The 14,205-nt window shown below is 39.4% G+C and overlaps 1 protein-coding gene and 1 pseudogene across 1 annotated transcript in view; one reads left to right on the plus strand and one right to left on the minus strand.

Moving 5' to 3' along the window:
* Positions 1-14,205, plus strand: part of GPC6 (glypican 6) — a 1,121,458-nt gene that overhangs the window by 32,179 nt on the left and 1,075,074 nt on the right. The gene's annotated exons all lie outside the window — the stretch shown is intronic.
* The window catches only part of LOC102755205, a 48,595-nt pseudogene continuing 35,102 nt past the window's right edge, over positions 713-14,205 (minus strand).

Below are 14,205 nucleotides of genomic sequence, written 5' to 3' on the forward strand. Positions count from 1 at the left end.
GCCCAGAGAAGACAGATAAATGGAGATTAAAGTAACAAATGGAGATTAAAGCTGATGTAGATCTGCATTTAGATCTCAGGTCAAAAGAGCTTGCTGCCAATTCCCAGCAGGATTTAATAGACTTGCACCCGTAGTTAATGGCACATCTGGACAGCCAGAGGCCTCTACTGTTTTTCCTTTGGGCAAAAAGCAAACAGAAAGCAAATTCATTCAACAAAAAAGGGAGAGTGTGTTTTGCAAGCTTGATTGCTTCTCCATCATCCACTTGTTCTGATAATATTCCCTCCTTCCCGAGGTAGTCCCTGGAGTGTTATTTGAACAGAATTGTCTCCACAGGACACATTAGAGCTAGGAGAAAAAAGTTATACTCAAGTGTTGACCTTGAATCTCTCTACATTATCTTTGGTTCCACTCAATTTTTAAATCAATTAAGTTACTTAAAATTGATTTAATGATCAAAAATCTGTTTGTCTCCCTGTCTTAATTGACATCTCCTACAAGTATGATCTGGAAAACACCACATAATAACTTTCTCTTCCTGAAACAGCTAGGGCTTAAGGTAAAAGCATTCAGAAATCTCTGATATAAAACTGATAATCTAGATCATTCCTAAAACAGTTGATAAAATGGAGGCTTGATGTATATCAAATATAGCTTCAGAGTGTATGTAAACACTTTTTTTTAAGGTTGCATTCTTTTGTAATTCCCATTTTCAGCTTCCTGTAAAAGAGATATTTTTCCATAAGCCATCTTCTTCTTTTTTTTTTTTGTAGAGTAGAGTTTTATTTGCAGGAAGTAGAGTGTTTGTTAGAGATAGTTTTTAAAAAACACATTAAGGTGGATCTAATACGTTCAGTAAAGTGGTGGTGTTGGGGTGGCCTCAGCCAGAGGTGAGGTGGGAATGTTCTCGAGTATTTGCTTATCTTGCTGCAACCCAAAATCCATATGTGGAAATGGCATTGAGGCATAGAGTCCTATATATGGTTGTAGTTGTCCTGTCTTTGCCGTATGAAGCGAGTCCTTGGTCCTCCTGTTAAAGCTGGTGCAGCTCGCAGCTCCTCCTCCAGACCCGATCTTGGAAGGAGGCTCTGCAAATCTCTGCAGTTTTCCTGTTGACAGCAATTCCATAAATTATTGGAAAGTGGTTTTTATTTTCTTCCCGGTCGTTTAATTCTGTCACACATAATGTCACTAAGGGAATGTCATCATCTTGTCCGTCCAATTCACTAAGAAGTTGATGAGTAAGTTTTTGTGACAACTGTCCATCCTCACTGAAGCCGCCGACCAGGTGCACTTCCAGCCTTCCACACTGAGCATGGTCAGAAAGGATTTTATGGAGTTCATGATCAAGGGGACCTCAGCTTTGGGGTCGGTTCCATCACTGTGTGTCAGGCAGGGAGCCCCATTACCTGTGTGCCTCAGCACCACAATGTCACAGGTGGTGGCATCATCAGAACCCAGAATGGAGATGGAGCTGTCCTTTGGGGAGGTCACTGCAAGCCTCTGTGCTGAACAAACAGAAGGCCCTGGGATCCCACTTGTTGAACAGACTGACCTCTGAGAAGACTCGCCGTTTCCTCCAGAAGCAGGTGGGCTTGGACAGGGTCCTGGGTGGCCTGTGGCCCCGTGCCGGGTGCCTCTGGACAGCAGCAGCATCTCGGAGGTGGCTGCTCGGGCAGGCCCAGGAAGGTGGCGGTCTCCCCAGCTGCGGTGTATGTAACTCACACACAGATCTGAAAGTAAAACACATGACTGGAAATAGGCCACCATAAGTGAGCAATATGACCATGGTTAGAGTTTTTAAGGAAGATCGAATGAGTTATTTAAATGTTTACTTTAGTCATTTTTTTTCCTTGAGCTTGAGTGAATCTGAGAATCGTATTATTAGATATAAAAGTTAATTTTTGCATAGACTATCATATCCTTTGGAAAGAAATATGAATGAAATATCCCTGCCTTGTAAGTATTCTGAGTGATATATTATTGTTCAACTAGAGGCCCAGTGCACGGATTTATGCATGGGTGGGGTCCCTTGGGGTGGCCTGCGAGGATTGGGCCGAAACCCGCAGTCCAACGCCACCTGCTGCTCCCCCTCACCCTGACCCTGCTGCACCTGACACAGGCTCAGTCAGTCCCAATCGGGAGAGGCTCACACTGCTGCAGCAGTGCTCGCCAGCTGTAAGCCCTGCATCTGGCATCCTTCTGAGGGGAGTGGCTTGCGGGATCAGGCCAAAAACAGCTCTCCAACATCCCCCAACGGGTCCCAGATTGTGACAGGGCGCAGGCCAGGCCAAAGGACTCCATCAGTGCATGATTGGGACCGGGGAGAGAGCACGGGAGGGCTCCAGGGCAGGTCAGGCCCCGTCCTGCCCAGTCCTGATCAGGGCTGATCAGGGCCGGCTGGCCAGGGAGGGACATGGAAGGTTGGCCAACTGGCCCTGATCAGCCCCGAGGAGGGCTCCAGGGCATGTCCGGCCCATCTTGCTCAGTCCTGATCAGCCAGACCCCAGCAGCAAGCTGACCTATAGGTCAGAAGGTCTGCCCCCTGGTGGTCAGTGCATGTCGTAGTGACTGGTCAACTGGTTGACTGTTTGTCCCCTGGTGGTCAGTGCTTGTCATAGTGAGCGGTTGAATGGCCTCAGCATATAATTAACATATTATATAGGATTGGGACTAGTAATACTGGTGGGCAAATAACTAATTTTCTTTAACTGTTAAAATTTAGTAGTGGTGCTTTTCTGATTAAAGAACCAGGACTTCCCAACTACCAAAGAAGACCAATAATTGAATCTTTTAGTTACTTGTGTTTAATATGATAATTAAAAGACATTCCTTCTTAAGTTTTATAAATTCTGAAATCAAATTTATTTTGTACTGATAGGATTACAGTAACTTATTGATTATCAAGATAGGATTTTTTTTTTATATTAAAGAAATTAATAGTAACTCAGCTCTTCAGATGGTAATGAGGTAAACTGGATAATATAAACCGGCCACTTTGGAGCATCTTAGTTTAGAATTTGAAAGTGTGACTAGAGTGATACAATAATTATAGTTAATCTGTAATTTTAATAACTCAGCTTTGAGAACATGTAGTTGTCTTTAAGAGATACATTTATCAAATGAATAAGATAAAGAATATTAAAACTGGGTGGGCATTTATCCATAATATATGAATTTATATTACCTTTGAAATGCCCTTTTAAAAAATTCCAACAATTTGAGAAATAATTTATAGAACAGTGAATGTGAATGATTTTAAGCAGTGAATTTTAAGAGGTAATTGAAGAATGAGGTGATTCATTGTCTATATACACATATATGTGTATGTATATATGTATGAAAATGTTTGAATGTTGTGATTAGAATGGGATCATAGTGTTTATAAGTTTTTCAAAACATGGATTGGTGAATACAACAACTCAGGTTGCGAAGATTCTTAAATAATTAATGTAAGTTATCACAGTGGAGCTCCAACAATTTATTCTGGTCTTATTTGGATATAATGTCTGTGAATGATTCTGTAAATGAGGTTATAAATATTCATCTATTTTATCACTGACAACAGCTGAGAAATCCTGAATAGACAGTGGACCGCAGAATCCAGATCTTCAATGCCTATGCATACCCATACACTTATCCAACTTTATTTCCATGTTAGATATCAGCAGTTTAGGAACATTTGTGTTAATAAGCTGCAGAAACAGAATTATGCTTCTTTGTGTTAGAGTTTGGAAAGCTGTGACCTGATTATCCAGAAAAAGATAGGTGGTAGGTTTTATTCCCATTAACACGTAAGGACAGAGGAAAGATAGGCAATGCTTAAGGAACTGGCAAAATGCTCTACCCACAAAGCTATGACCTGAAATACAACTTGTAAAGCCAATGTGAATGAACTGTACCCTAGGAAGGAAGATTGTCTCTTTGTGGCTAGGAAAAAACATTTAGTTCTCTCTGAAATTTAGGCCAATGTATTTTTACAAAAATATGGTCTGAATCGTATCTAGGTAAACAGAATTGCACTTTTAGAGTGATATTAAGAAAAGTTGAATATATAACCCGTGAGTAATATTTCATATCTAACAATAGACTCATAGAATCCCTTGCTGCTAAGCTGATAGAATTCATTTGCCTGAAAGTTAAAAACGTATTTTAAATGTCAGGATTTTACTATTTGTCACAAAGTTTTATATGTACTTTAGATTTCTATTCATAATATTTCCTTTAAGATCAAGAGACTGATTTCCTCTTTTTTTCAAGGGGAATGAGTGAAGTCCTCACACAGCTTCTGTTTAAGAACTTTGAAAATTTGAGGTAGTTGGTAAAAATTATTCATGTAGGCATTTATTCATTCATCTAACCAATATCTACTAAACATGAACTATGCCCTTTTTCTAAGGAATTCATGTTGATGAGCAGTGCCACATAAAAAATGAGTAATGTGCTATGATTTGGGGGAATGTGGTATATTCATTCTGGAAATGATAAAAATTATTTTCTTATGTGCCCTGTTAATGTAAGTATAAAAATAATACTTTTAGTATCAAAATATAGAAGTCTGAGCTCTGATGATTGGATTCTAAAGGGGGACATGGTTCTATGCCACATGGGGATTTTATTCTAAAATACTTATAGTATGAATATATTCATTCATATATTCAGCTATACATATTGAATGTTTACCATGTACTAGGCATTTTGTTAGGAGCCCGAAATAAAATAGTACAAGCAAATCCCTAGAAGAAAACTATTTTCATTTGAAAACTATGAATACATAGAACCTGACCTCGACCTCAGATATTTCAACTTAGTTTATTGGCAAATTTTTACCTACATGTGGTCTGTGGCTTTATTCTATAAATGTGAATTTATTGTATAAAATGTCTCTTTAAAAATACATAGATACTTACTGTTTTTGAAATTTCCTGAATAAATGTTAATGGAAAGGAATATTTGTAAGGCAACTAATTCTAATTTTGATATGACAATTTTCTGTGTTTACAGAGTACTTTAACATATTATTGTATCACAATGTAGAGTCTTATCTCAGGCTGTTTAATGACTAAGGGAATTAGTGAGGTTTTGGGTTAGATACCTGGGAAGTTAATCGGGAGCTCACATATTCAAAAATTTTGATTGTTCAGGCTTTGTGAATTTAAGCACTTAATCAGGCAAAATACTGAGGAATATTACAAGTCCTGTTTCAGAACTGAAAACCTCTTCTGATTATAGACTAACCTGTCTGCCAACTCTGACATGTTGCAAACAGATGCAGTATTACGTTGAAACTCTTTTCATCTCTTCAGGTGGAAGACTGTTTTCAAGTTCTTAATGGTTATTTTTCTAAAACTGTTTCATTTAAGACCTTAATTGGGTATATGAAATGTTTCTTTTGTCATTGATCCTAGTATGTGCACATTCGCAACATGTATAAAAGGATCCTTTTGTTTTAAAACATTGCTCAGTTTTATGAGGCATAAAAATGAGAAGAGCTTCATTCTTGAGAACACTGACTAGGTAGCAAAGGAGAAATCAACAGACCTCAAACATGATATAAATGAAGCACAAGAGTTAGTTAGTGTATTATATTAGTTAGCTCGCACTGCCATAACAAAACCATGGACTGGGTTGTGTAAGCAACGGAAATATTTTCTCACAGATCCGGAGGCTGGAAGTCCAAGATCAAGGTGTGGGCAGGTTCGGTTTCTTCTAAGGCAGTGGTTCTCAACCTTCCTAATGCCGGGACCTTTTAATACAGTTCCTTATGTTGTGGTGACCCCCAACCATAAACTTATTTTCGTTGCTACTTCATAACTGTAATTTTGCTACTGTTATGAATCATAATGTAAATATCTGATATGCAGGATGTGTTTTCATTGTTACAAATTGAACATAATTAAAGCATAGTGATGAATCACAAAAACAATATGTAATTATATATGTGTTTTCCGATGGTCTTAAGCGACCCCTGTGAAAGGGTCATTAGACCCCCAAAGGGGTCGCGACCCACAGGTTGAGAACCGCTGTTCTAAGGCCTCTCCTTGACTTTGTAGATGCCCACCTTCTCGCTGTGTTCTCACTCACATCATCTTGTGTTTTGTTTTTTGTGTGCCATGCATCCCTGGTGTCTGTGTGTCCAGTCATTGGATCAGGTCCCTCCCTACTGGCCTCATTTTAACTTAATCACTTTTTTAAAGGTCCTGTCTCCAAATGTAGTCACATTCTGAGGTACTAGGGGTTAGAGCTTCAACATATGAGTTTTTTTTGGGTTTGGGGGTGGGAGTTGGGGCTAGGAGGCTAGGGGATACAATCCATCCTGCAACAGCTAGGAAAATTTTTAAGTACTTTGGTTTATTTGTAATGACCAAGATGAAAACATTTACCTTTTAGCCAAGCAAGAACTAAGGATGGCCCTGGAGCCCCAGCTGAGGAAAGATGAGGAAGTATATTGTCAAGGTTCTACCTGGCTTCAGACTGAATGAGCTCTGTGCTTAAGCTTCCTCATTTTGGGTTGTGAACAAGTCAAACGCACTAACTAGGGTTCTTTTTACATTTGATGTAAGAGACCTTTTTACCCCGAGGTTTGTCAGGAACATACGACTTACAAAATGCCTGAAGCTTTGGCCTTTTCACCAGCAATTTTATTGATGACCTTTACACTTTAGACTTGAACTTAGAAAACAATCTTGTGTGTGTGTGTGTGTGTGTGTGTGTGCATGCACACACACACATATTGGGGGTTGATTATGGGAGGGGCTGTCACAGGATGAGAATCTCCTTGAAGTGCTCTGTGGCCACAGAAATACTTCGGTGTTAAGACTCCTCTGAAGAGGAGTCTGCAGAGCGGGGATGGGCAGCACATGGAGCTGAGGGCTGGACAGCATCCATGGAGCCAGTATGAGATGGCTTGCCACCAGCTCTTTATCCCTTCCTCTGTGAGTACCTGGGGCCAGAGGCCTGGTGAAAGCCTCAATCTCTGGGCAGGGATTCTACCATAATTAATAGCCCAGTGTCCACTTGGGGACATTTTGGGCAGGTGTTCCTTATTTATTTCCAGCTATCCCCCCCCTTTTTTTCCCTGCTAATTTTTTAGGTGGCTTGCAAGGAAGGATTTATATTGTATTCCCTTATATTCTGCCTCATATTAATAACATCCCTCACTTCAACATTTTTAAAGGCAATAAAGATATTAATCAGTGTTTCTAAAGTACTCACTCATATACCAGGAGTGGTATAGTAACATGGCTCTGTGGCCGGAGAGCAGAGCACTTGAGAGGGGGAGATGTTTCCTCAAAAACCTCTCCCCATGACATCTCCTGTAGCCCTGGACCAACTCATAAGGACATGACTTGCTTTGTTAATTATTGGTTAAATTATGCTACTTTGCAAAGGTCGCCTCGTAAATTTACCGTGAGAGAAGGAACTCACAAATAAACTAGGGTAGTGAGAAATAGGGCCTGTGTTTTAGTGCTGGTTCTGTAGGTAATAGCCTGGCCACTATTAGTGAGTCCCTCCATCTCCCTCTGTTTCAACATCTTATCTATAAAATGATGGAGATAATGTCTGCCAACCTAATTAAGAGTTGTAAGGATCAAGTGCAGTAAAGTCAAGGGAAGTGCTTTATAAACTGTCAGGCACTATACAAACAGAAATGGTGAATGCTGGTAAGAGAAATGTGAGATTAAATGGGAGGCATTAAAAGCTTATAAAAAATGCTTTCGCTTCTCAAAAATCTTGTTTATTCAGACCAAACCAGGGTGTCTTTATTATAACCCAGTTCCTCAAATTCCAGCCTGAGTTTGATCTTGAAATGTTCAGAGATTCCTAGAAACTGAAAAATGATTTTTACCTATACTGTGAAAGCATATATTGACAAGCATTCAAATTTATTATTGTCTTTCACCATTTCTTTAGAAGAGTAACTATTCAACTGTGTGGGGTTTATTTGGGGAATTTTTTGTGAATATTTTTTAAGTATCTTTTTTTTTCTAGTCTTTATTGTTGAGATTATTATTTTTGGATTCTTTTTTTTCATTTTGCTCTTCTGGTTGGGTGTTTTTATGCTTCCTCATATTTCAAATCATTGATTTGATTCTCAGAATCCTCTACTCTACTGTTGAATCCCTGTATATTAGCCTTGTGTAGTAGGTATTCCATAAGGCCCAGTGGCTCAGCCTCCCCAGTCACCTGTGCTGGGAGCTCTAGATACATCCCTCTGTGGGCTGTGAGCACAGTCTTGTTGTAGTTGAGACTTGATTGCTGTTGGTTTCACTGGGAGGAATTGACCTCCAGGCCAATTGGCTGTGAGGACCAGCGGCAACTACAGTGGGAGAGATGCTGTATAGGACACACCCTTACAGAGCAGGACTTGCTTCAGTGGGGCTTTGGTGCTCACTGAGTCTGCCGCTTGAGTGTGTCACTTATGGATGTGTAGAGTTGTAATCTGGTATGGTCTGACACTATTCACTAGGTACACTGGCTCTTGGGTCTCCAGGGAGGTACAAAGTCAGCCACTGCCCGGGGCCACCCAGCAGGAGCTACAGAGAGATCTTCAGATTCCTCCTCTTTGTATTGGGTTTGGAAGTGCCCAGAAGAGACCCAGCTGTGAAGCAAGGCAGGCTGGTGGTGAGCTGGGACTTTTATTGATAGGTTTGAGGCTGCAGCTTGTTTGAGAGATTTTAGCCTGAGCAAGGACAAGCCATTCATATGCAAAAGCTGTTGCACACAGCTGGGATGGGGTTGTAAATTGGATGAGGTGGGGTTTTAGGGAATCACCATTGCATAGCAAACAGAAATAGCTGCCTATCAGCTCTGGGACCAGGGAGGTCCCAACATAGGAACAATGATCCCTAGGAGCACCTTTGTCTGGGAGAAAGCCACTCCTGAGTTCCTGTCCTGATGCCAGACAATCCAGTTCCTCCTCCTATGTGTCTCTGTTCCCCAGAGCCTTGCCCTGGCACTGGATCTCAGAGGAAGCGGGACCTTGTAAGTTCAGTTCGTGGTGCTGGCCTTTTAAGAGGAACAGGTAGGTCTCAGCAGCCTCTGTCTCACTGAGCCCCAATCTGCACTGGTTTTTACAGCCCCTGGTTCTAACTTCTTCTCCCAGCTCTGGGATCCTGGGCCACTGGGAGTCTGATGTGGGGCTGGGACCCCTTGCTCCTCTGGGTGGCCTCCACAGAGATGCTCTCCATCCTGATTAAAAGAGCAGCACACATGGGTGTCATACCAGCCTGTTCTCACTCTGCACCTCCTACCAGTCTTTAGTGGGCTTTCTTCTTGACTTCTCTAGTTGTAGAACTTCCATTCCGCCAGCTTTCCAGCAGTTCTGAATGATGGCTGTTCTGTATTTTAGTTGTAATTTTGATGTGGTTGTGAGAGGCAGCGAGTACAGGCGTTTACCTATGCTGCCACCTTCAAATCTCTACATCTTTCCAATGTATTATAAGCTTGCTAAGGGCAGGAATAATATATCTATTGTCTTTGTTTCCCCAGCAATTGGCAAGTTCAGTGCCTAGAACTCAGTGGAAGTTTATGGAATAAATTTAGACCAGGGAATGTTTCTTTTATTCATAGTAAGTATTTTAAAGTTTGCTTTTCTAACATAAAATCAGAGTTTGGCCCCTCAGTGTTGTGCTCTTCACTTTTAAATCAAACTTCTTATTTTGAAAATAATTATATATTATGTCCCAATGAATTTAAATATCTTTTTCTTCAATACCATAGTTCTTGGGTAGAGCATATTTATAGTGTAATAATGTTTTCAACAGTTAAAAGTGTTGCAGTGGTTCAGTTTCACCATATGAGCTGAAGAAAAACACATATTTTAAAAAATTAGTTTTATTTTTAATTGTGTTTATGATCACATAACATTAAATTTATCATCTTAAGTGCTTTTAAATGTACTTTTCAGTTGCGTTATGTATATTTACATTGTGTGAAAACCTGTAGACATTTTTTATCTTGCAGATTTCACTCTATGCCCATTGAAAACTAGTTTTCCCTCCATTTAACATTTTATTTCTATAAATTTTAATACTTGAATACTTCATAAACAAATACTTTTGAAACATATTGACACATTACTGTTTACTTCTGCTTTTATTTATGTCTATCAAAGTCACATAGGAAATCTAGATTATGTAATAATAAGTGACATATTTTCATTCTCACTCATATGCGAGAAAACCAGATACTTATTTTCTTGAATAAGCATTAGGAATATTGCCTTGCTAAGAGTAAATAGTAAGTAGTTCAGTAATGAGAACATGAATAAAAACATCCTATATAATTTGTAAAGCAGTAGGTACTTTTCAAATCAAAGTAGATTTATATAAAAGGAAAGAAATATGTTACATCTTAAAAACTGCCTATTACTGAAGATCAACTTTAATTTGAAAACCCTTGATTTTCCAAGATAATTGTAGAAACCATGCTTTCACTTTTGCAGAGAAATGTTCAGCTGGGTCAATGGTTCTCAAACTCCAGTGTGTGTCAGAATCACCTGTAAGCTGCTTTATTTACAATAGCTCTGATCTGAAAATAGCCCAAGTGTCCATCAGCAGATGAATGGATAATAAAAAGCTGTGGTATAGTCACACAATGGAATACTATGCAGCTGTGAAAAAATCTCATACCCTCTGAGATCTCTTACCCTCTGAGACTGCATGGAGGGACCTGGAGAGTATTATGCTAACTAAAATAAGCTAGTCAGAGAAAGACAAGTATCACATTATCTCATTTATATGTAGAATCTAATGAATAAAATAAATTGACAAACAAAATAGATCCAGAGACATGGAAGTGTGGAACAGACTGACAGTTCTCAGAGGGAAAGGAGGGAAGAGATTAACTAAAGAACTTGTATGCATATATGCATTACCTATGGACACAGACAGTAGTGTGCTGAAGGCCTTAGGTGTTGCAGGAGTGGGAGGAAGAAGGTCAATGGGGGGAAAAAGAGGGAAATCTCTAATACTTTCAACAATAAAGATAAAAATAAATAAAGTCACTATAAAGAGAGAGAGAAAAAAAGGGAAACACCTGAAGATCTTCTTTATATCCATTCCTGGGCCAAACCCCCAGGGCTGCTGAATCTGTAGGTTTGGAAAGAGACCTGCTGTTTTGCAGCTTGAACAAGTTCCCAGGTGGTGCTGATGCTCTAGGCTGGGAGTCCACACTTTGAGAACTACTGACCTGGAGCAGCCGTTCCTCAGAAATTCTTTAAGATAAGAAGAGATAGTTAAGACCTGTCCAATGGGATTCGAAAAGCTGTCCTCTAGTCACCTTCTAGGAATTTACAGTGACCATTTGCCTATGGAAGACACATTGAGATCTGGCCTTAAAATAGCTTCTTTAACCTTATTTTCATCATTTCTTATATTTACTTGATTGTCGAACTATCTTTTTACTAATACCAATTATCTTTTGAGGGACACTGACATTCTTTTATGCATAATTCGAAAAGTGCTGTTTAGTATAAAGAATTAGGAAAATGTGAGGTTTCAATATCTTGTTTGAAAATATAGGGCAAGGCAGGGCAATCTCTCTTCCTATCTTTAAAAGCGATATGATAAAACTCCATTTCCTGATGTGGGAGGAGTAGAAAGGGCTTGTTCAGGTGCTTTACATCTCTTCAGTCATAGAAAGTAAAGGAAATAAAAGCTTGGCTTACTTTAAATTCCAGTTTTTGTTTTGAGGTTTGTACCTCAAAAGTTCTATCATCCCATCTTAAATGGATTGTTTGGTTTTCAATTATCTGTGTCAATTTCACAACAATAGGCATAAATTGGTTGAATGTACCAATATTGTGGCAAATGCCTAGCCTGATGCAAGAGTTGAGAAGTATGATGATACCTGCTTAAGTCTGAAACGCGCCAAGGGGCCTGCTTTACAGGATAGTGCCAGTCATTATTAAAGACATCCCTGGCTTTGCTGTGGTTCCCCTAGGGCATGTCTGTACTGAGAGTTCTGCACAAGGTTAGCATCCTCCAGTGTCCTCAGGCTCACTTGTGGGAGGATCAGAACAAAGATTTCTCTCTAGAAAGTGTAAAGGCAGTCTCCCACTCCCTGTTCCTGATGCCAAGAAGAGGCATAGACCTATGTTAATTCTCTAAGGAATCTTAACTTTGCAAACATACTATTCTCTGTATGCATATGGCTTTCCTCTTTTTCTAGATGTTTTTTACCCACATTTTTTTTTAAATTTAATCCTCACCTAAGGAATGAGGATATTTTTTTTCCATTTTTTGTTTGTTTGTTTTGTTTACTAATAAAGAGTGGAAGGGCAGGCTGTGGGGGGGGGGGGGGGGAGGGAAACATTGATGTGACAGAGACACAGAGATTGCTTGCCTCCCACACATGCCCTGTCCTGGGGCAGGGATTGGACCTGCAACCCAGATATATTCCCATGATCAGAATCGAACCCATGATTCTATGGTGTGCAGGCTGATGTTCAAACCATTGAGCAATGTCGGCTAGGGCTACCCACAGTTAATTTTCTTTTTTTTTTTTAAACCAGGGCCAAATAATATAGCTGGTCAACAAGGCTTTGAGAGTTTTTAGAAAGATGCAAAGTAAACAAAGTGAAGGATGTTGACATCTCACATTATACATTGTTTATCCCCCAACTTCTCTCTTTTTTTTTTTGGAATTTTTGCATCAGACATAGATATGTTGTTTTTGAATATGATGTATCTGTCTGTGTATATGATACACACACACACACACACACACACACAGACACACACACACACACATATATATCTCGAAGTCTGGGGTTTTCATATTGTGATGAATAATTATCATGGGGTAGCCCACTCAGTAACTACCAAAACCCAGCTAGGCCCAGTAAGGGAATGCCCGGCAAAGGGTGGTCTACATATGTGCCCAGCAAATTCTCTAAAGCAGATGTTCTCACTTTCATTTTACGGTAAGGACTCCAAGAAGGCTGTGTAATCTACCTAAGGTCATACAGCTGGTAAGTAGTGAGAACAGGATTTGAACCAGGGTTTGGCCTGCAAAATATACCACATCACTTTCTCTCTTACTATGTGGAAAGGAAGATAGCATAGAAAGCTAGCATGATGCTTGTCTGGAAAATAGGTTGAAGTTTTGAAAGGAGAATAAATGTTCCTTTCTAATTGAAAGCAATTATTAAAACATATAAGAAATAAACCAAAACATTTAGATCATTTGCTCAGTGTTAAATGTCAATACACTAACTACTGAGATTAGTTTGCCCAGAAAGCACTTTAAGTGAAAAACTACAACATGCAGCTATTTTGAAACCACAGTTTTAGAAAATTCTGATTTCGGTATGTAGACCAAAAACAAACAAACAAACAATAAAAGAATATTGTATTGTGTTCATTCTGCATTTATTTCTTGATACCAATGCCATTAGGATACTCCTAAACTTAAAAAAAAAAAAAGTTAGGAATTGTGCCCTAGCTAGGTAGCTCAGTTGATCGGAGTGTTGTCCTGTAAACCAAAAGGTTTCAGATTCAATTCTTGATCAGAGTACACGAGGGAGGTAACTGATTAATATCTCTCTCACCCTCTCTGTCTCTCTCCCCCATCCCTTTCTTTCTCTCTAAAAATCAATAAAACATTTCCTTGGCTGAGGAGTAAAAAAAAAAAAAAAAAGGAATTGCAAAGTGCTTCTCAAAATTTCATACTATAAGGGATTGTTCATGTCCATGTGTTAAAAAACAGTCTACTTTTTTTCTTTTCCTGTGGGTATCTAATAGTTAAAGCCATCTTAAGCCCCTAGTACAACCTTCATACCTAAACATTGAAGTGTGAGCTGTCAAACCATAGGTCAGAGTTTCAACAATGACTGAAAAGTTTATTTTCAACATAAGTTTCAGGTATACAAAAAGAAGCAGCCTAACTGTTCAGAAGGAATGATAAGAAATCTGGTAACTCTTGATGATTAATGTGATTTTCTATGTGGTTGGCTCAGTAAATTTATCTGCTCTGCTATCTCGTTCCTACAAAGTTACCCATGTTCAGTTCTTCACGCAGAGTATTTCTTGGTTGTTGTTCTCTTCCCACCACAAAACGTGGAGTGATCAGATGTCATTCTTTGGGACACCCTATGTGGTTTCTCAGTCATTCTTCAAGGTTGCTCCGATTAGTGGGTCAAAACATTGACCCTTTTGTATAGTAGTTACTCCAGGAAGTGTAGTAGGTGAGGTTGTAGGA

Source organism: Myotis davidii, unplaced genomic scaffold (assembly GCF_000327345.1).
Source record: "Myotis davidii unplaced genomic scaffold, ASM32734v1 scaffold419, whole genome shotgun sequence".
Taxonomy (NCBI): Eukaryota; Metazoa; Chordata; class Mammalia; order Chiroptera; family Vespertilionidae; genus Myotis; species Myotis davidii.